Source organism: Macaca fascicularis, chromosome 5 (genome assembly GCF_037993035.2).
Source record: "Macaca fascicularis isolate 582-1 chromosome 5, T2T-MFA8v1.1".
Taxonomy (NCBI): domain Eukaryota; kingdom Metazoa; phylum Chordata; class Mammalia; order Primates; family Cercopithecidae; genus Macaca; species Macaca fascicularis.
In genome coordinates, this window is record NC_088379.1 from 28667562 (window position 1) to 28692070 (window position 24509).

Sequence of the window (24509 nt, forward strand, 5' to 3'; positions counted from 1 at the left end):
AACAAACCATGTTTTTTTGAGGGAGGTTAATTTGTGTTGAATTTTTTTGTGTCCCTTCACTTTCCATCTGTGTGTTCTTATCAGTAAATTGGATCTATTGTAAGCAACCTGTTATTGATTTTATTTTTAATATTCATTAAGTCATTCTATATATGTTATTGGGGTATTTAATCTATTTATATTCAAGGTAATTACTGATAGGTAAGGACTTGCTACTGCCATTTCAGAACTTGTTTTCTGATATATTTTTTAAGTCCTATCTTTTTTTTTTTCATTTTTATTTTTTCCTTCGCGGTTTGTTTGATTTTTGTGGTGTAATGCTTTGAATTTGTGTGTGTGAGTGTGTTTGTGTGCAACTGCTATAGGTTTTTGCTTTGTGATAATCATGAGGTTTACATAAAACATCTCATCTTTATAACAAGCCAAAATGATACTTGAATCTGATAAGTTAATTTTAATGGAATATAAAAACTTTATACCTTCATTCTCTTCCTACTTTTAATGATTTTGAAGTCAGCATTTACAATTTCATTTTGTAATTTGTATCTGTTAACAATTTATAGTATTTATAGTTGTTTTCAATACTTTTATTTTTAACCTTCATAGTTGGAATAAATATGCCTTACGTACCACCCTTACAGTTTAATAATTAAGAATATGACTGTATATTACTTGTATCATTGAGTTTTTAAAATTTCACATTTGTTGTTGTTGTTCTTGTTAATTATCTGCCTTTTATGTCAGCTTAAAGAACTCCTTTCTGCAGTTCCTGTACAGCAGGCCTAATGGTGATTAACTCTCTTACCTTTTGTTTGGCAATGTTTTTATTTCTCTCTCACTTCTAAAGAACAGTTTTGCTGAGTTAAATGTTCTCGGTTGAGCTTACTGCTTCTTTATCTGATTGATCAAGTCTGCTGTTTAAGCTATCTACTGATTTTTTTCATTCAGTTTTTGTACCCATTACTTCTAGAATTTCTATTTGTATTGTTTCTTTTTCTGTGTCAAATGTTTCATAGTTTTCATTTTTAAATTTTATTTAATATTCTGTGAATATTTTCTTATAGTCCCCTAAATTACCTTAAGGGAATTATTATGAATCCTGGCCAGTTATGTCATAGATCTCCATTTTTTAAGTCCATTATTAGAATCTTGTTGGTTTCTTTTGGTGATGTTATATTTTTCTGATTTTTCATAATCCGGTGTCCTTATATTTATGCCACTGCGTATAAGAAGACATCCACTTCTTCTGGCATTTGAACATGTTATTCGGTGGTGATAAGTCTGTACTATTTGCCTTAATTTTTAGAGAGGCCAGATGGTTGCAATTATGGACAGGCAAACTTTTGTACTGGGTTATCTATATATAAGATTATGTAATCAGCAAATAGAGACAGGTGTATTTTTCGCTTTCTATTAGGATGATTTTTATTTCTTTCTCATCTAATTGCTCCAGCTAGGACTTCCAATACTTTGTTGAAAATAAGTAATGATAGTGGACATTCTTGCCTTGTCCCTGATCTTAAAGGAAAAGCTATCTGGGTTATGCAGGTGGAACTGGTTGCTTCCTGTGCTCTGAGATTGAATGGTACTTCTCACTGTGCTCTGTGGTTCAATGTGACTACTGGATAGATTCCGTTGTTAGGAGCAGCTTTTGGTTGAGTTCAGTGATCATCTCTAACTGGGAAGGGTTGCAGGTTGTCTTCCCTGTCTGAGTGATACTGTTGATTGACATCTGAAGTTGGGCAGGGCCGAATGTTTGGCTCTATGGCTGAGTAAGGTCTCTGGGGTTGCTGCTCAGGAAGGTGGGGAGAACAAGGTTAGAAGCTATGCTCCACAGATATGCATTGATTTAGGAGTGCCTTCTGGCCTAAGGTAGACTTAAGTAGAAAACAAAGGCTTGGAGGAGTTGCCATTCAGCAGCCGGGATTGGGCAAAGTCAGAGACTTCCTTCACAGATAATCACTCACATTCAGTTTCTTCCCAGCCTGGGGAGGACTGAACAAGAGCACTGGGGCTGTGTAAGGAAGATGGCTAAGGTCTCAAGCTGTGGACCATCCCCCCATAGTGTGATGCTGTTGGCTAGTCTCTTTGGTCTGGTACTTCCATTGGTCAGGCTGCAGAACAAGAAGCAAGATCTGCGCACTGATTACTGCGCGCTCCATCCCCATTCTTTGTGTCAACCCACCCCAGGTGGTCTATCCCTACTGGTACTCCCAGTGTTTCCTATGAGATAATACAGGAATGAGCTTCTGGCAAAGGATTCTAGAATGTTGAGGAAGCTGTAATAAATATACACCTCTTATTCACTTTTTCCACTATAGAAACTGGATCCAGGGAACTTTTCTGTGTGTGGCACTGTGCCGATTTGGGGAAGGGCTGTGTTGTCAAAGAAAACGGTTCCTCCTACCACACAGATGTGTTTTTCTCAGTTCTTTTTTTTTCCAAGGACATAGCTTACCCTCACTCTCAAATTCGGGGATATTGACAAAGTTATTATTGGCTATGGATAGTTGCTAATTAGATTTCTGTGAGGGAAGGGTAGAGCCCGATGACTGATCTGCCACCTTGGTAATGTCATTAAAAAATTATTATTTAGATTGTATTCTACTTTAAAAACAAATATATGTTGCAGAAATTTTTAGGTGATATTCTCCTTAAAGTCATGGAAATCCCAAAATAAAACATGTTTTACAAGTATGACTACTACATATGTATATACAAGACACTATATATTCTAAATTGTTTCTCAGCAAGCTGTCACTCTATACAATTTATTTTTTCTGGCCAGTTAACTGTATAATGTGAACAATTTGATTATTACAACCCTATAAGACTAATTGATATGTGTAGGGAAGGCTCATTTAAAATAAAATTGGACAATACGCTTAGATTGCCTCTCTTTTAAACATAAGCTCTACTAGAAAGACACCTTGATTTTTTAAATACAAATGTGATGTTGTCATATGCCTACCTTTATGACTCTTCAAAGACCCAAGCATTCCAATTGTTTTACTCTTGTAAGAGTTGAATTAAAATGCTAAAAGCAAGAGCAGATTCTATAGTAAGTGTCAAAATTCTTAATTATTCTATGTCACTAATTGGGGAAAAATACAAATGGGAAATTTCAGGGGCTTTTTATTATACTGATGACATGTATAGAAAATGTACCTCTGAATATAGTAATTGTCATTGAAAAGTATCATTAGTTAAATTTAATAGCATTTATTAAGCTTCCTAGATTAAAAACTTGGAAGTTAATAAACAATTATTCTACAATAAACATTATGTTACACATCTACTTCTAAATCACAAGTTTTAATGAATATATCATCAAAAATCTGACAATTTTTCATTCATCAGTAATTTTTCTCATGGATGGAGGACATGAATCTAGTAATGAGAGTTAAAATAATATTAGTTATATCTTAGTTTCTATCAATGCCAACGGCTTGAAGTTGAGAGTTTGACAGTTTTCCTCTGAAATTTCGGTTGCTAAAGTGTGCACCTATCTCTGCCAAAACCTAACATTTATCATCTATTTTCTTTGTTGTTTATTACAATTTTAATCTCTAACTTTTAGGCTGTACATATCGCTTTCTTGGCTATTTAAAATTTCTATGTTTTGTATATATGTAATTTATACAACCAAAAGATGGCAGTACTTCATCAACTATTCTTTAACTATAGTTCTTAATATTTATTTTTGTGAAGTCAAAATCTGCTGGATGTAATTTTTATATTTCAAAAGTGAAACTATATTCCACTTCAACAGCTGTTCAATAAATGTTTTAATTTTTGAACTCTAAATAATAATAGATTTCCTTTAAATATATATATATGTGTATATATATAATAAAGCCCCATAATAATTTCAAATGGGGTGTCTCTGAATGGATATTTTAAACTCTCTTCTCCAGCACTTCTCTTGGATTTATTTGATTCATTGTGTATGAATCTCACTGAAGACAGATCTTGAAGGCCTGTGGAGGTACCTTTCTATTAATACAATGATCTTGATTTCATTTCTAAAAAATTGAAGCCTATGTCGGTGCTTTCAAATGTACCAAAGTGAGTCTGAACTTTTATCTATTGCATCAAGAGTTTTGGCTATAACTCTAACAAATAAAGTACACAGATATTTCTAATTAATATGACATCAATGTAATGAAAGAGATTTTTATGTTTAAATATAGCAGTACTGAAAGTCCACTGAATTTTTAATTGTATAATGATAATTCACTGAAAATTTTTATTTTTCTTGCTGCCTGTTATATTAAAAACTAATTTTCTCAGGCAATCTTTATCATCTTTCCTACGTCTTCTAGAACCAAAATATCACAATAATCAATTTTAGTGCTTTAACATTATAGTGCTTTAATTTAAATCACAAGTGATTTAAGCTCTTCGGAACTATACATAATTTTGTTATCTAATCTCTAATGCCATGTCTTATAAGACATTTTGCCAATACTTTTATTACTATGTGATTTACCATGGAAGGACAAACTTCAAATATTGTGTACTTTAAGCTTCTTAGTAACCTCCACAGCCATAATATTCCTGTCAACTTGTCTGAATTTTAGAGAGTTTTTTTTTTTCCCAAGTATACATCCCTGACTTTTCTTAGAGTATTTAGTTTATTAAATTTGAAATTCTAAATTCTCGTTCTGTTCTTTCGAGATGTAAGTTTTCTCCCAGCCTTTTGCCAGTTTTACAACCCAAGAATGTCTTCCCAGGGGTCTGGGAACCAACCTTTTGAAATGTAATCATCAAGGAAGACAGAGCCCCTATCTTCTAGTCTGTAAGAGGATAGGAGTCTGACTTAAATAAGTGCCAATGAGGCTACACAATTGGACTAATCCTGTCAGCTCCCTCTCTCTAATGTCCTCTAACACTTTTTCATTAGCCCACCCCAGTGCATAAAAACTCTCCCACCTTTTACTTCAATAGAGTTGAGTTTGATTTGTCTCCCTTATTGCAATAGTCTTGACCTTTATTGCAATAGGCTTAAAGTCTTCTTGTCTTTTTAACTCTGTCCAGTGCAATTTGGGGAGTGTGGGGGTGTCTCCATTACTTTGTACTGTCGAAACTGCTGGAAGAAAACATGCCACAAAAGTATCCCAGTGATTTTATTTTATTTTTTTCAGTGCTTCTGAGATAAAAGAAACTAAAGCTCTTCTTTTCTTCTTGTTTTTTTCTTATAAAAAACAAAACCCTCGTTGATAATTGAGTATGAGCAGTTTCAAGAGCATGTTAAGGTAGGATCTTGGTTGCTCTTGACAGTGGTGTCTATTTTTTCACCTTGTTTCTCAACTTCTTCCATAACTTCATGGAATTATCTTTCATCAAGAAGTCATGGTGAAGATTGGCAACTTTTATTGGGGAAAAATGCATTATATAACAAAATCTTTCTTGAACTTAGGTAAGTGGCACTGATAAGAAAGGGTACTACATAGAGAGACCAGTCACAATTTGAAACATTCAAGTTTTGTGAAGTCCAAACCTATAATCTGGGAATCCTCATTATGGAAAATAATACAACATTTTGAATATAACAGTTATTGGCGCTACATGCAGGGCCTTCAAATGGGCCTAGATAAATGAAGTTCCCTGCAATTTAGGCTGCATTATCTCCTATGTAATCCTGGAATGCAGCTACTTAAATTAATCAGTGGTAGATTAGAATACGAGGAAAAACAGCCATGCATGAAAGCACACACACTCACGAACACACAAGAATAGGATGACTCTGTAGTAAGCAGTTGATCTAGAGCCTAAGTCAGAATTCAGAATTAACAGAATCTCTGGGTTGGGATGTAAATTAAATTCAGAATTCAGAACCCAAAGCAGATCTCAGAGCAAAGCAGATGAAAGATGTGAGATAAAAACAATTACCAAGATTCATGTGAAATAATCAATGTATTCCCTTTTCTGTCCATTCTTTTGAGTATTTTCCTAGACGATGACTGTATTTTATAGTTGGGGTGAGATCAGGAAACAGATTTGAGCTGATTAAAGACTTTAAACTATAAATACCTAACAAGAAAAAGTATGAACATGTATAAAAGTACATTGAACATATAAGAATACATTTATATGTGTGTATGCTGTGTATGTATAAGTATATATACTAAATAATATTCCTTGGTCAACTCTCTCCCATCCAAGAGCACAGGAGACGCACCATGCTTCTTTGTTCTTTTCTATCTCATCCTCTTTAATCACAGGATGGTGGAAATAGTGACAAGTAAGACTTTGCCAGCGTCCTGCTTTTGCTTTAGTTTTCTGTTTGTTTGTTTTTCAATTTTGAGAGACATTGATAGGAAGTTTGGGGTGGAGGATGAGTAAAGGATGAACAAAAATAAAGAGCAGTTGTTAGTGAGCACAGAGATAACTGAAACAGCCAACATGGGCCTTTTAACCAAATATGTGCTCCTTGGAAAGACTCATTTTTATATATTAAAGCGCTTTGTCATACTATTTATTTTTATTTAGACAAAAGCGTTTGAGCTCCTTATTGCAAATAATCATAATATCTAATTTTTTTAAAAAAATTATGAACTGAAACTCAAAGAGTGTGTATAAATGTAAAAAGAGAGAATTAAGTTAAGTATCTAAGATAGATTTGGAGGGTAAGTTCTCTGACTGCCCTTCCTCAGCTTCTGACTTCATTTTGCCTCCCTCACAATTACGACATTAACACTTTTCATTTCTCACTCTGCTTTCAGATACAGTACTCTGTTGATACAAAAGGTAAGAGTAACCTAATCCAGTATCAAAATCAGGAGGGAATTCTGAATTTTGTTTTAGCTATCTAGATGCTTCTTTTCCCTTTCTAAAAATGTAAGAATGGTGGCCTTTCTACTTTATGGAACAGTGTAGAGACATTACTGTGTCTTTGGAGATTGATAAGGGATCCATAAAAATTGATACACACATGGGTGGATAATAACTGAGTAAAGGATTTCTTCACACAATTAGTCTTAAGGTAATCGATTTTCAGATTCTCAACTTTCACATATGCTATTTTCAAAAGCCAATCTAAGAGTGCTGTGGTACAGTGCTATGATGGAGATGCAACTTCCCCTTGCTCATCTTTCTTCCTTAACTTTGAAAACACACACACACATACAAACACATATACATATACACATCTCTCACCATGCTTAAACTTTAACTCCGAAGCATTTTTGTAGTCACAAATGTGTCTCCGTATCGTCAAACAGAGGAACATTTCGATATATGGACTAGGCAAAGAGGCTCTTGCAAGTCAGATTGTTTCCAAGTGTTTACTCTCAATAAATCCAGGAAGTCCTAATTAAATCATCAGCAGACATTCTGTGCAATGAAAATTTCATAGGAACTAAACAAGTGATTGGGGCACAATTATACATAATTTCTTTTGAAGATACATGCATCAAAAATCAAAGAACTCTGGTTTTTGCAACCATGATAGAGGCATAAGGAACGGTTATAATCCCGTGTTTATAACAGCTAGCACGTGAACGTCTGACAGCACAAACAATATGTTAGTATGTAAAATGTCATTTCTAAAAAGCTTGTTGGAGCTTTTTATTTATTTTTTTTAAGTGATGTTAGGAGATTCTTCCAATCTGGTAGTAGATATTTTTATAGAACCTTATGCCCACCCATATTTTTTATGAAATGATGAAACTCCTTTCTAGACTTTCTTCCTTCTCATAAAGGTGATTTGGGAACAAAAAGGAAATGTGATTAACTGCCACCAACCAGACACAGGGGAAAATCGTTATGAAAATGAGTGACAACATTAATTATTTAATTTGCTTAGAATTTTTCAATGTACTTTGTTTCTAGAAATTATTTCAGCTTAGACATGGGAATGTACGTCTTGACTGTAATTACTCGTGACATTTATCGTAGATGTTTAAAATGTTGGTATTTTTTCCTTCCACTTAAATGTGGCCTTCAGATCACATTAATCTGCCTTAATCAGACTGTAGACATGGTTAAAGTATTATTCCTGGGATCAGGGTCATTGCCAAAATGAGGTGAGTTGCTTGCCTGGACCACTTACCCAGTGTAAGTGGCTGCCAAAGAGAATTGTACTTGAAAGGAGGCCATGTTCACAGAATTCCCACGGACTTCTTTGAATAATGTAATTTTAATTTTAATGTTCTTCTGAAAAGAGGCTGAAAGGATCAGTGCTCTGTACCTATTCCAAAATTCCAATGCTAGCACAGTACTGCTGAAAGCACGCTAGACGTGAAGTGGACCTTGTTTGGAAGTGATTAGAGGGCAGTTTTTAGAAGCAAAGATGTAATCATGTCATTTGCCTTAAAAAAAAAAAAAATCCCGTACCAGAACCTTATTATCTTTTGGATAAAATACCAAGGATTTATTTAGCATTCAAGAAGTCAGAGCCTTAAGCGGGCATGTCCCTGCCCAACATTTCAATCTCAAGTTTCACTGTCTCTCCTCTTGGTCTTTTTAGTGGACTTTAACATTTTTAGATTCATGTATAATAGTTGTACATCTTTCGGGGTACATGTGATATTTTGATACCTGTTTACAATGTGTAATGGGGATATTCATCATCTCAAATATTTATCTTCCGTTTGTGTTGAGAACATTACAAATCTATTCTAGCCATTTTGAAATATGCAAAAAATTATTGTTATCTCTAATTTCTCTATTATTAAATACTAGAACCTATTCCTCATCTAAAAGTATTTTTTGGTGTCTCTTAACCAACCTCATTACTGGACATTTTGGCTCCTTTCTGGTCTTTGCCATATGCTCTTATTCCCCAGGACCTTCAAGTAGACAGCTTCCTCAGCCAGAAATATTCTAAAATGATTTTGAATTAGTCTCCACATTAGTGACATTTCTCCAGAAAGCCTTCCTGTATTCTAGGTTTATTTGTATTTGTTTTTGGATCCTAAAGCCTTTTTATGCGGCTGAGGCAGTAAAGGGATGAGAACTTGGCAACTAATATTTATGGAGCTCTGACTACATGTCAGGCATTCATTAACTCTTTTAGTCATTACAACAACCACTTGAGGTTGATGCCAACATATTATTATCTCAATTTTCAAACTAAATATCAGACCCTGGTTGTAGTAACTGGTCCAAGGTGACAAATCTAGTAAGTCGCAAGTAATTACTTCATGCCTGCATGTCTTTGTTACTAATTCTTTATCTCTGAGGGAGCAGTGACTAGAGTCTGTCTTCCTCATCTTTGTGTATATCTTGAGGCTTGGTAGAGCACATAATTAATAAATATGTATAAGATGATAGAATTATGCAGATAATATGATGGTGAGACAGCTTTTTTGCATATCATAAAGAGTGTCATGAAATATTGAAAAACTTTCTGGTAAGAATTGCACATTTGTACTTGGTTCTAATTAGAACAAATAAAAGAAAGACGTGTACTTAGCTGAGGAAGCTGTCAATGTAGCTCAATCCCAAAGAGTAGTAATTAAATACATGATTCTTAGAAAGGTAATTGTGTGAAATAGGTGAGCTAGTACTTATAGCATTGTTGGTGGGGTTAATTATTAGCCTTGCTTTATTGACACTACTAGATTTAAAAAATGTAAAAAAAAAAAAGGCTTCTAAAGTTATCCTTCTCTCAATAATATAGGTAATCTTACTGTTTTCTAACTTGCCTTTAATTGAATATTTTTGTTGCCTAAGAAAGAAACAAAACAATACTATCATAATAATCACAGTCTTTAAACAGAAAGGAGAAAATACACACAAGCAGTAATAAATAAAGTGGTGACCAGACACAATGCAACCATATAACCACTGTTGAAATTTGGCTGTATTTATTTTCCTGTTATCTAACAGGCATATTGAATTACTGTAAATGTGGTGTTTGAATCAGCCTGTTTATTTGGGAGGCCCAGACAACCTGAAATCTATTTCAAAACTGTACGCCTGGAAATATTGCAGCACCAAAGGTTGATGGTTTATATCAGCATTTCCTGGAGATTTATTTAAAAACAAATGTTAAGAACTAATTCTTTATCAATGCCAATGTCAAAGCAATAGATTTCTGGGTATGTTTTGTGCTTGGCTAATGTTAAAAAGAGGAAGTGGAAAAGTGTATTTTCTTTCATGTACAATTTTCTAAACAATGCAATTTTCATAATATTTTATTTAATATTGATGGCTGGATTAAATATTAATAGTCTAATGGAGTCTTTTTCTTTCAATTTGAAATTAATCATTAGTGTCTTTACTTGATTACTACTACTATTATAGGTTTTTTGAAACCCTAGCCATATTAAACTATATGTATTTTATCTCTTTCTTTATATACAGATAGATATATTAGTTTGACGGTTTATTTTTAATGCCTGAAAGTTATGCTGTGATTCTGTTGTAGTTTGAAGGTGAGGTATTTGTGGTCAGTTGTGTATTTTCTTCCAAATGCTTTTTAACATTTTTAAGTTGAAACTTTATTTTCTTAGGACACCGAATTTCATTGTCTGAACAACTTTTCTCCCATTTTGTAGAAATGTCAATAAAGTCTAGACTTCTGTAGGAATTCTAGTTTGCAATCAGAGTTACCTTTCTACCATATAGCAACAAAAGCTCTCCTTCAAGCAATTTAGAAAGGCATTTCGAGACAACAGGCAGCAAGATAGTTTCTCTCAGTATAGGCAGTATTCTATTGGTAAGTGTTTTATAAGGCTGTGTATCTAGACAAATAATACTTCTATATAGAGTTTTTAATTTGTTCTGCAGACACACAAGTATAGTCATACTATAAAGTGTAAAACATCTATTTTCAAATTTCTAATAAATGTAAAGTCAAGGACAAAATAGTAAGACATGTACATTAAAGAACATTGAACACAACTAAAATTTATATGAATAGTAACTTTTCCCAATTTTATTTTAAAAATATAAAGCTGTATTGATAATGTTTTAAAAAAATTATCTTTAACAGATGATTAAAAATTATATTAATTCTTTATGAAAATATTTTTAAATGATAGCAAAGTAATTATATAGTTGCCAGCTTTCTAGGCAACTGGAATTGTGTGAAATGTGGGAGAAAAAAAGTAAGTAGTTGAACAATTCTAATTGAACAAAGCATTTTTGAGGTCTCTGAACAGAGGAAGCAATATAACATGATAATTAAAATGAAATTGACAAAACAGGTCTGGAAAAATCCCCAGAGGTCTTTGTGATTGATTATGTATTTTCCTTTATATATTTTAAATTTTATTTATGATGTTTTCTTTATTATAAGATATTCAAACAAAAATATACAAAACAATATAAAACCACTGTATTTTTATATTATTTCTGAATTTTTTAAGTAAAAGGAACAGGATAAAACATATAAATTTGAATTTCCCCTTCCTTTCCCTTATATTATACAGAACCAACCAATAATAAAAAATGAAATTCTGATTGTTGATTCTATTACTAGATAGGAATATATCTATAAGCAATATGTATTGTTGATTGCACATGTTTGATTTTTTTGAATTTATTTTTCAAAAATGGAGTTTCTGTCACCCAGGGTGGAGTGCAATGACACAATCATAGCACACTTCCACCTCTAACTCCTGGGCTGTAGCGATTCTCTCGCCTCAACCTCCTGAGTAGCTGGGACTACAGACATGCTCCACCATTCTCAGCTATTTATTTTTATTTTTATTTTTACTTTTGAGATAGGGGCCTTGCTTTGTTGTTCAGGTGGATCTCGAACTCTTAGCTTTAAGTGAACCTTCCACCTTGGCCTCCCAAAGTGCTGGGATTATATACATGAGCCATGGAATAAGCCAATGTTTCATTTTTATGTCAAAGTTATTGTAAGTTTGCACTTTAATTGTACTTTTAATAAGTTAAGTTCTAGGTCTGTTTATATTGTTATAAATAGATCTAATTTTTACAATTTCATTTGGTTCATAGTGTTTGATAACATAAATAGATAACCATGTATTCATACAATTTTTTCCTGCTATTCATTGATGACATATACAGTTTTTAAGTCTACAAATAATAAGGCAAGGTCTTGTCTCTGCCTCCTGAGTACTTATGTACAAGTGTTTCTCGGGAGCTTGATGCCTATTTGCTGATTCAAACTTTATAATCTTTTTTTTAAAGCTTTATTAGCTGCTGGAAAATTGATTTCAAAAGATGGACATATGTTTAGTCTAATCAGTAGTATAAGAGCATTCTTGACTCGGAACATTACCAAAGGCAATGCTACTTAATGTGAAAGCTTTTTGTTTTGTTTTGTTTTTAAATTTTATATTACATGTGCAAGTCTTACTGTGACATTTAACTTAAATTTTGAAGCAGACAAATGTATTAATCATTTAATGTAAATGTTCTTAATTTGTCACATATGTGGAATTATTTCTACGCAACAGCTCAACATAGTATTCTTTGCCTGTAATCCCAGCACTGTGGGAGGCCTAGGTGGATGAATAACTTGAGGTCAGGATTCGAGCACTCTAGCCTGGGTGACAGAAAGAGACTTTGTCTCAAAAAAAAAAAAAAAAAAAAGGATTATCTTATATAGTATAATAATAGATGAATAATTAATTAGATGAATATATGAATGTATAAAGTGTGTTTGCAGAGAATCTTCCCCACTCACCTGCTAATTTAATAACTTTTTGTAATAATTTCTGACATAATGTATATCAATTTTCCAGTTTTGTTTTTCTGTTTCATGAATGTATGGACTTGTGGTTTTCTAGTTTGTCTGGTTCTTTCAAAAAAATGTCTTTTGAATTTTGATTGAAATAGCATTGAATTTATTGAGTAATTGAATTGTTTTAAACATTGAGTACTCACATCCCTGCATATAATTATTGATTCATCATTGAATTGCATATTTTGTCAAGTACCATTTGGTAATTATTTTATTAGATTAATATTTAAGTAACATTTGGGAGTAATTATTATCATATTTTATCATATGATATATAATGTTTTTACTGTTGATGTATAGAAATGCTACTGCTTTTGTTTTTATCGATTTTTTTCATTCAATCAACCTTGTGAAACTCAGTATGTTTTTAAATAGTTGCTGACAGATTTGTTTGAATTTTCTATATACCCAACTGTATTTCCTACAAATAATAATTATGTTCTTTCTTTTTTTATTACGTTTTTCTTAAGTTATGTTCTTAAGTATGTTATGTTCTTACTCTACTGGATGAGACTTTCAGGATAATATTGTGGAGTAAATCAATTATAGATATATTTGATCTGCTTTTTTCAAACTCCAGTTATTTTTTAACTCACCATTTATTTATTTGTGTTGTTTTCATCTGCTAATTCAGCCAAATTAATTAAACTTTTAAAATCATATTTTATTTTTTCCCAGTTGTAAATGTTTATATTTTATTTATAATTTTACATGACTACTTTTTATTTATTTTTTATTTATTTATTTTTTTAAGGAGTTACAATAAAAATCTTTATTTAGGTTTGGTCAGTACAGGTAAGATATATTGGAGTCACAGAGCAATATGCATTAACAGGATACAACAGTTCATAAAAACTGAGTAACTATGCACACAAATTTCTTAAACATTCAGTCACCTAAAGAGAAAATGCACAGATGTATGGTGGAAAAAACTGTATCTAACACTGAAACTACTACAGGACTCCATCAATGAGTCCAACTTTTAGTGATAAAAAACTACTGTACTGGGCAAACTTGGCAGTCATAAACCCACATCCACTCTAACAAGTCTGAATGGTGCATAAGTACAGTAACAGCATGAGGAAGAATGCCCTTACACAGCACAGGTTCTAAACAGACATAGATTTATACAGACGTCATTGTGTTATATTTTAAGGAAAAATTTCCTTTACAATTTCACATTAACTCATATAAAAATAACTTGACCCTACAAAAAATGTTCTTTTAGCAACATTCAAAGTAATTAACTGTTACAATTTCCAAAGTGGCAGAGGTATTGAAGCAAAAAAAAAAAAAAAAAAAAAAGAAAAAAAAAAAAAAAAAAGAGAAAACAACAACAAAAAACCAAAACGTACACCCACAAAAAGGCAAATTGTGACAAAAGTTTGCATTAATTTTCTGGAAAGTATCCTCTCCCAAATTAAATGACACTGTATAAAAATTTGCTGAAAAAATATTACAAAACTGAACCCTGTACATTTACACTTGAGTCCAAGCCATTCGGAACGTGGCGGGAGCCCACAGTTCGGTTACCTTTCCCACTCACTGCTTTCTCCTCTTGAGGGTCATGATTGGAATCTGTGTCATTTGATTGGTGTGTGAGAGAGTTTTCACTGCCCGTGGGAGAGTCTACACTTTCATACCCCGCACTGAGTTGATTTACGTAACCACTACCTCCTCTGCCAGTTCTCTCCTCTGAGCTGTTGGAGGACTTATTACCATTCCCTGGAGAAGAAGGAAAATCATCTTCGGTTGTGTTGCCCTCCCTGTGAAATCCAGACCCAGACGTCCTCTGGCGGGAGGAGCTACCATTACTTGGTCCGTTTGTCAGACGACTGCAGTCTTTACTTGTGGCCTCCAACTGTTCTACAGGTTCAGAAGCTGTAGTCCTGCTGGTACTTGGGGCAGAGGCCTGAGACTGCTGCTGCTGGTACTGAGCCAACTTCTGGCGTGTCTCCTTCAGCTGCTGCTGCAGAACGAGAATGGTACTCTGCATACCCTCTACTTCTTCATCAAGCTGGATGATGAAGCCATTCAGTTCATCCTGACTGCTTTTAAGCTCCTCATTATATTTCTTCTGTAACGCCAACTCTGCTTCAAGTTGTGCACTACGTCCCTGGGACAGCTGCCTTCCAAGCTCTTGATTCTCCTGGATAAGCATTCGACACTTCGCCATTAACTTTTCCCCTGTTTGGCTATCAGGCGTAAACTTCCAGGCACTCAGTTCATTTTGGGCTTGTTCCAGTTTGTCTTTAGTCTGTTCCAGTTCACCTTTCATTTTTAGGAAAAACAAGTTGATCGTTGGGTCTACCATTGTTGATCTCAGTTGGGCAACGCTCGGCTGCTGGACTTGCTTGAGGTACTGTCTTGCATCTCTTGTTCCTTGGTTGCTAGTCGCATTACAAGGATGTTTTCCCTGCGTGCTGACTCCTGCTGTTGTTGCTTTAGTTTTTCTTCAGACTCTCTTAGGCCAGTTACATCATTAGAATTAAGATCTGTGTACTTGCCCTCCAAAGCTTGTACATATGCTTCATATTGTTTCCATCTTAGAATTAACTCATCTCTTGCCATAACTTTGAAGTCTGTTTCACTCAGTCGAACCTTCTTGGGAAGAGGTTCTTCGTTGGTCATCTTGAATCCTCTTTAGGCAGAAGCCAAGCCGGCGCCACCAGTCGCATAGGCCGAGGCCGAGGCCGCGCTGCTTGCCCTGCCGCCCGGGCCCCCGCGCAGCCGGACAGCTTTGCCGCCTGCCCCCCCGCAACCCCAGCGCTCCCCTTTATTTGTGGGTCTCGCTGCCACAAAATGGCGCTGAGGGAGGACTACTTTTTAATATGCATGCACGAATTAACCAATGTCGAGGTAATCCACTTTATTATTCTGACAAATAATAAAGTTTAACTACCTTCCTCTCACAACTTCACTACTTTAATTTGATCTTATTGACAACAATCATAATGACTCTATCTCCCATTTTTTCAGATGAGCAAATACTTAGATTTACTAATAGGTGTACAGAAATTTTCATTCACCAAAACTTCTTCTAGCATGGTTTATTCCAAGTTTGATTTCTTTGTTGATAAAATAAACCTTTAAAATTTTGTTCATTCCCTCAATAATTCAAAGATTTGAACTATCACATACTGATTGCACTAAAAAAGTGTTGTATTTAACTCATAAGTTAAATTTAAATATTAACTGACTCAACTAATATTTTTCAGTATCTTCTGTATGTCAGGTATTGATGTAGGTGCTAGGGCTGTAACATTGAACCAAAAGGCAGAGCTATCTACAAAGAGCTTATAATCAATTGAGTCATTATAAAATAATAAGATGTATAATAGTGTATGCCTGATTCTTATTAGGAGAAATAATAAATAAGGGTAGAGAATCCCTGGGTACAAGAGAAGCAATGCCATTTTAAGACAAGATGACTGAGGGAAATCTACTTGATAGCAAGGCATATGAGTGAAAACCTGATAATGTAAGAGCGAGCCATGCAGTGATAGAAGTGCATAAAGCATTGCAGAGAGGTTGAATAAGAAGGGGAAAGCTTCTGATCATTGAGGAGGAAGACGACAGTTACAAGTTGAGTGTGGTTGAAGTGAAGTAAAGTAGTGTAGAGGAGAGAGTAGAAGAATTAATAGAAGTTGAGTGCAGAAAGGCTTTAACTTTTGAGACCATGTAGGCCCAGTTCAGTGCCTAAGGTGTTTGGCTGCTAGAGGAGTGACATGAGAAGCCATTCAATCGTTTTGGAAACTGGAGGGAGTTGATCTGATTGTCATTCCAAGAAATGGTTTTATTTTGCACATTTTTAGCATATGGTGAGAGAGGAACATCTAAGGGGATATGAACAGTGGATGTTTGGAGATATAATTCTGTAGCACAGGGAGGAATCAGGGTTGGACCAGGGTTGAAAAAGATTCAGTACGTAGAAAGTTGCTGAAGGACAATAAGGGTGTAAGAATACACAATATGGACGTTTGAAGATAGGGGAACAGAGGATAATGGACAGGAAACATCAGTGCTCACGTGTTGTTAAAGGACGTGGAAGCCATGAAGGAGTCAAAAAAGAAATTGACAGGTTTACCTAATTATTCTCCTACTATTGTCTAAATTATTTTCATCTCTTCACTCAAGTGTTCTGTTTATTATTATTTGCAATAATAATTTTATATATTTACGGGAAATGAATGATATTCTCTTATATGTTTACATGATGTAAAGATTAAATGGAATCGTCTTTTTTTGTTGTTTTATACTGTTTCTTCTCTTACACACTCTACGCTTTCTCTTCACTTTCTAAACTTCTGTGACAGGTTTTCTCAGCTACCTGGTACCTACGAATTTGCAGCTGCCACACTCCTCAATTATTGCTAATAATTCCATGTGCTAGCTCTCACTCCACACCTTATTTCAAACTTTTATTATAAGAGTTTTTAATAACATTGGCCATTTTATAACTCAATCCTTTATAGATTATCTTCTCCTTTTGTTCTAGAGCATTAACTTTTAGGTAGTTTACCACAAAGACATAAATAGAATTTACAAATTTTCTTCATAGTTCTCTCTTTGCTCATTTACAAAATTATATTTTATTAATTGATATAAACTATGTAAACAACAAATCCTCAATTTTTCAAGCTGAAAACTGGGGGATTTTCTAAATTTCCTTGTTTTTCATTTCCCACATTTAGTCCATACCTACTTTTTCTCATTCTGCCTTGGAAATAATTCTCATATCCTTTGCGTCTCTCTTTCTTCACCCTAGCACCCATCTGTTTAGGGTAAAATTTCTCATAGCTTGTATTATAGGCCACTAATTATTTGATTCTTAATAAAATGTTATGTAAAAATGATTTACCTATTTTAAAAAAGGAAGAAAAAGAAAACAAAATTTGGGAAGTGCATTAAACAAACAGATGTATTTCTTAATTGTAGGATACTTTTAGAATACTTTGTGAATTGCCAAGAGCCACGTAAAGTATGACGTATTTTACAGAACCTCTTTCTTGCTGACAATCTCACAGGTAAATTATTCTGCTCAGAGCACACTGTGAAACTCTGAATACCAGAATTTGTTGCAATAGCCTCCGATTTGCTGTCCTTTCAGAGTGGCTTCCCCAAAACTTTCTAAAGTTTTAGACTAATTCGTAAATCTGATTATTTACTCCCTGTGTTTTAAGCCACTCAAATGGCTCTTTATTGCTTGTTCAGGATAAAATCTAACATCTTATGTGATCCAGACTTTGTCTAGTGTTCTCATTTCATTCCGCTACTCTCTGTTAAGCACGCTGACCTTCAACCATATTGAACTATTTGAAATTCCTGAACTCACTCTGTTTTTCTCACATCTCCATAACATTCATATATATGTATATATTTTTACCTTTTTATAAAACAGCTTTCTCCCTCCTTTCCTGTTGGCTAAGTTCCATTCATTGCTGCGTATCTATTGTTTCTTGGGAATATGTTCTACTTTCCTCCTTGCAACTCGAGAATGGTTTGTGTTTTTCTGTTGTACTCATAACTCCCAAGCATATGCCATCCATTATACTCACATGAAAACTTTTTTAGTAGAGTCTCATAATATTTTGTTAATGTGTCTTTTTCTTCAATGGAAGTAATTTCATAAAACAAAACCTGGTATTCATGTGGAATGAATAGAGCCTATATATATATATATAAAATATATGTGTGTGTGTGTATATATGCGTATCTGTATATATATACAACACATATATACAAAATTTGTTGGTCGGGCATGGTGGCTCATGTTTGAAATCTCAGCACTTTGGGAGGCTGAGGCAGCCAGATCACCTGAGGTCAGGAGTTCGAGACCAGAATGGCCAACATGGTGAAATCCAATCTCTACTAAAAATACAAAAAAAAAATTACCGGGCGTGGTGGCCTGTACCTGTAGTTCCAGCTACTTGAGAAGCAGAGGCATGAAAATCGCTTGAACCCAGGTGGCTGAGGTTGCAGTGAGCCAAGATTGAGCCACTGCACTCCAGTCTGGGCAACAGAGCGAGACCCCATCTCAGTTTTAAAAATATACTATATAGAGAGAGTATATTTTTTTAATTGAGATGGAGTCTGACTTTATATATATATATATATAAATGTACTATATATTTATATGTAATATATATTATATATAAAACACCTCTGTCCCTCCATATAATATAAATAATATATATAATGTGTTATACATATTATATATTATAATATAAATATAATATATATAACAACAGCTTTGTCACTACATATAATATATGTATATTCTGTTTGTCATGAATTTAAAAACTGTTTTTCTATTATGATTCATTGCCCTGTTAGTATTTTAGTGGGCACTGTCCATTTCTGATCTCTTTTCTTTTGGTAAAATCACACTTGGAATAATGTAGTTAGAAGAAATGTAGTGCATCAATTTGCTCCATTTCTTTTTGCGGGTGCTTTGCACTAAATAGTTACTTGCTAATATTAACGTGTGGTATTACTTGATTTTTTTTTTCCTCATGTGTACTATTGTTAATATTAGGAAGCATCTGTAATGATCCAGTATTTAATTTCAATAAAACTTGACATATTTACTTTTTAATATAATTATATTATATACATTATATGTCACACTTATCTTGCAGATGGTGAATGTTAAAAAATGTTGATCTAACAAGCTGTTTAACTGGTTATGTTTTACTTTATTTAACTGGTTATGTTTTATTTATTTGAAGCACTGTAAGTGAAAATCATTTTATAATGTTTATGTTTTACTGTATAATGAAAATAGAAATAAAAATGTGAATATGACAATGAGACATCTGTATAAACTACTTATTGTGGATAATATAATTTGGTAAACAAGTTTTAAGTGTCTAAATTTTTATCCATATGCATTTCTTTAAGGAAACTCAATTTCCAGGTAGGTAGTTGTACTACATGATTGTATAACTTGCCTAATCTAATATGACATATGAATATATTAATTTTAAAACAACTTCATTGCATATATCATTAGCTACCTCTCATTTTTAAATGTTCCCAAATAATGGTGTGATAGAAATTCTGTTAACTAATGTGCATTAGATTGAATGCAGTTAAGTCCTGAAGACTTCTAGCTGGTTTAATAATGAAGGTTAAAATGTTATACTAATACATTTATAATACAAATACATCTTCAACATCATTGTGTCCTGTGCTTTTGACAAAACTAGTTGAGACATATTCTATAGAAAAAAATATAAAACAGAGTTTGATTAGAAAAGGTATGAATTTAATAGGTCAGAATGTTGGAAATATACCTACTCCTATCTTTGGAAGAAAAATAGATCTATCTAATCTAATCTACTTGTCATCTATCTATATATCTTCATATGATTTTCATAGTATTTTAATGAACTGAAATGATTTTTAAACTAATTTAAATAATTGTTAAATAAGATTTTATCAAATATTTAAATAATTTAGAAATATAAAATAAAATCAACTTTATAAGTTAAATGTCCTAAATATTATAAGTATTCTCTAAATCTTAAATATAACTTTATATTAGGAGCTGAAATGAAATCCCTGGAAATTACCTTCGAATGATTTTTTACCACAACATTATTTTTGGTGGTAAGATTTGACCAATCCATTAAAATAAAATGGCTCTTGTAGAATGAGTAGATAAACTGTGGCACACATTTTTGATGGAATAACTAATAGATACAACACAAATGTAATCTTAAATGTAGTGTATCAATTTGCTCCATTTCTTTTTGCGGGTGCTATGCACTAAATAGTTATTTGCTAATATTAATGTGTGGTATTGATTTTTTTTCCTCATGTGTACTATTGTTAATATTAGGAAGCATCTGTAATAATCCAGTATTTAATTTCAATAAAACTCGACGTACTTACTTTTTAATATAATTATATTACATACATTATATGTCACACTTATCTTGCAGATGGTGAATGTTAAAAAATGTTGATCTAACAAGCTAAGTGAAGGATGGTAATCCTAAAATGCTAAATATTTTATAAATCTACTTATAAGACATTATTGAAAAGGAAAAAATACAGGTTTAAAAACTGGTCAGTGTTGCTTTGGCAGCTCGTATACCGAAATAGGAGATTAGCATGGCCTCTGCTCAAGAACAACATGTAAATTCATGAAGCGTTCCATTTTGTTTTGTTTGTTTGTTTTTTGTTTTTGAGACAGAGTCTTGCTCTGTCACCCAGGCTGGAGTGCAATGGCGCAATCTCGGCTCACTGCAACCTCTGCCTCCTGGGTTCAAGTGATTCTCTTGCCTCAGCCTCCAGAGGCGCCAGCCATCACACCCAGCTAAATTTTGTACTTTGAGTAGAGACAGGGTTTTGCCATGTTGATCAGGCTGGTCTCGAACTCCTGACCTCAGGTGATCCACACGCCTCGGCGTCCCAAAGTAATTCTGGGATTACAGGCACCGCTCCCAGCCAGTGTTCCATATTTTAAACCAAAAATAAAAAAGCAACAACAACACAGGCCGATCAGTGATTTTCAGAAGTTGATGTTGACTACAAAAGGGCCTCCCTAGAGAATTGGGAGATTGATATTACTATTCTTAATCTTCATTATGATGCTGTTTACATGATTGCATCCAAGTGTCAAAACTCATAAAACGTCTCATCAAAGAGAGTAAGATTTATTACCTATACATTTTTTTAAAGTAAGTTAAAATATACAACTGTTTCTATAAATAAACTATTTAAGTTACTTTCCTCTAAAATGATGCTCAGCATGTACTTCTTCAAATTTTCTTTATGATACAATTTCTATATCAGTTTTATAGGGTCTTTTTTATCTACACGTTTTCCCGTCACACATATTGAAAAACTTAAATCCATAATCTCAATCACATGCTTAATGTACCCAAATTATTTTCATAGGGAAAAAAATAGAATTTGGAGGAAATAATTTTTCTTTTATCATCAGTTAGTATGAAGAGTTCAGCATTTGCTACTTTAAATATCTAGTCACATAAAAGTGTCATATGGTTCAAACACAGATTTGTTTCAATGATGAATACATTGATTTTTGTCATATTTTAAATTCTTCTAATAATTTCATATTTTTCCACCTTCAGTAAATCTACTAGAGTGTCTTTTCTAAGGAGAAGAATTCTTGCATTTTTTATTTATACATCCAATTCTTCTATTAAATATGTCCCCCATTTATGTATATTTATATATTTTTAAATTTTAATATTAATCTTCACTAAGCAATCTGTCTCTAACTATATCAATGATTTACTGCAAAAGGGGTGTGTAGATTGTGGGTTATTAAAAAATTGAGTAGTTAAAGAGAGCTATTTTATTGGTTGCCTCTAGTGAGCTTCTTAGTCATTGTGAAGCACTATGGCTACTCTATTTATTATGTATCTCTTTCAACATGCATTTAAACAAATTTACTACATACCAGGTACAGTTCCATATCATGAGGGTATGGACTAATGGCATAACCTCCTCTCAATAACCCAAGAAAGAAGAATCAAAAGGAAGAATTACCTCATAATATAACTATACATATTATGAGGGAACACATGGAAGGGAAAGATGACTTTGGCTTCAGGATATAAGAATAATTTTAGAGGTATGGGAATTCATTTGGGTTCTGAAGGAAGGGTAGTTATTTGCTATGTTAACATAGCATTGGTAAGGCCATGACAGCAGACGAAAGAGGACAGGCAAAGGGTATGTGGGCCAGAGGGATAATTCAGGGCCGGCTATGGAAAAGTGTAAAATATATCCAGTTTCAAATACTTTACATATTCTAAACTAGAAGAAAACGTAATTACATTTGTAAGTTAGAAGGTGCTAGTAAATCTAGCAATAGTTTGTGGGATCAGAGGAAGATGAAAATTATTTTTATTGTTATATCGATTTTACACATTTTTATCTTGAGTTCTGATTGTCCAAGGCATGAAGTGGGTCACGATCCATTTAATAGTAAAAATAAAATAAATTTATTATTTTTAATTTGTTTATAAATATATTTAGATAATAAAAATGGTCTTGATGCTTGTCTGTGGCTCATGTGCTTATTTCATTCTTGATTAAAGAATAAACATGACCCAGACCATGTTTGTCTAGGCTTTTTTAAGAAACGATAATACAAACATTTCCGAATAGTTAACTTTTCTCTGGATAAATATTCCCTTAAACTTTTGTGGGGTTACAAAGCAAATCAAACCTAATTCTTTCCCCACAAATATTGATAATCTAGTTGAGAGAAGTCCTTAGAATAAACACAAGGAAAGACAAAGCCATATTTATGTCATAAAATAGAGAATAGAGATATATCATTGAGGAGAGATATCATCAAAATTAGAATATAAAGTCAAACTTTATTAAAATCACAAAGCTAAGAAATAATTGGAAATATCTCCCCTATATATAAAAGCATCATCACATTTTTTGGTTGCACTGATGAATATAGTCTCCTGTATAACACACACACCACTATTCATCTTACTAAAACATTTACTTGACCTTCTAAATAATATTTCTCTACTTGTTATGATACCAAAGAGAAGCAATGGAATGGGATGCAACGTTTGACTATTTTGAAAATTTTTATATTAATTTCTTATTTGGGGAAGGAATAAACAATTATCCATGTTAAATATATCACAAATGATCCTCAGAAAATATATGAGATAGATAATATCTCCATTTTACAAAAGAACACAGTGAAATTAATAGATTATTGCTAAATGTCTGGCATGAAATCGAAAATGAATTTGATTCAAGCCTAATGATTTCAAATTTAATGTGGATACTTAAGTACTATAATACTATAGATATTAAACTCATGAAATGTGCTTGTGTGATTTTTTTTTAAAATAAAACCTTTAAAAGTACCTGAAAAAGCACTGCTCGATAGTTCAAAAGATATTCATTGATAATCAGTGGTTACCCATGAAGGTACCCTCTCCATACCCTAATTTCTTCATGTATAAATAATAGAAAATATTCACTTCATCGTTTTAAGTGAGGATTCAATGTGTTAATATTTGTCAGAATTATTAAACACTGTCTAGCACATAGAACTATATAAATGTTAGCTGTTATTGTTGTCTTTTATAATATTGGTATTATTTTAACATATTTTTTCAGATGTTGATGTGAATCTATTTAAGAGATACACTACACTAAATATGTTGACAGGGCATTCTAACAGATAAATTTCCAGCAGTTTCAGCTTCTTCATATGTGTTATTTATTTCAAGACCTGAACCCTTCGTTCTTATACTTCTGCTCTTTAAATTTTCTTCCTCCTCCTCCTAGACTTTCTACTTTTCCTCTTTATATTCCTCTTTTCCTAGATCTTCAAGGGGACCTATTTCTGGGAATGGAATTAAAGTTTAGGGCATTGCGTTTGAAAGCCTTTATTTGATGTGCGCTCAAAGGTTGAGTCTTTTTTATATGAATACTCGAGACCATAGTGCAAGCACCACAATCATCAGACCTAACAATGATGAATGAGTAGGAAGCTCACAGTTAGGGACAACAAACCCACGGAGTTCCGAGTAGGTTTCCGGATAACTTGCTGGTGTAAACAGTGGTGGTTAATAGTTTCTCCTCTTTGAACTTTGATTCTATTTTTAATTAGTAGAAAATAGTATTTGAATAAAACATTTCAGTACATACCAGAAAAACCAACTTCGTATTCTTAACAATAATTGATAACTTTGTCAGTAAATATTTGAAATCTAGTATCCACTACTTATCACGCAGTATTCTCCAAAATAATTTATCTTTATTAGATAGAGGTTCATATCTTCATCTTTTGTTGCCACATCTTGCTCATCCCATG

The 24509-nt window shown here is 33.2% G+C and overlaps 1 pseudogene; it reads right to left on the reverse strand.

The window, feature by feature from the left end:
• Positions 1-13389: 13389 nt before the first annotated feature.
• On the reverse strand, positions 13390-15326 carry LOC102117485 (pre-mRNA-splicing regulator WTAP pseudogene; annotated as a pseudogene).
• Between the last annotated feature and the right edge of the window lie 9183 nt (positions 15327-24509).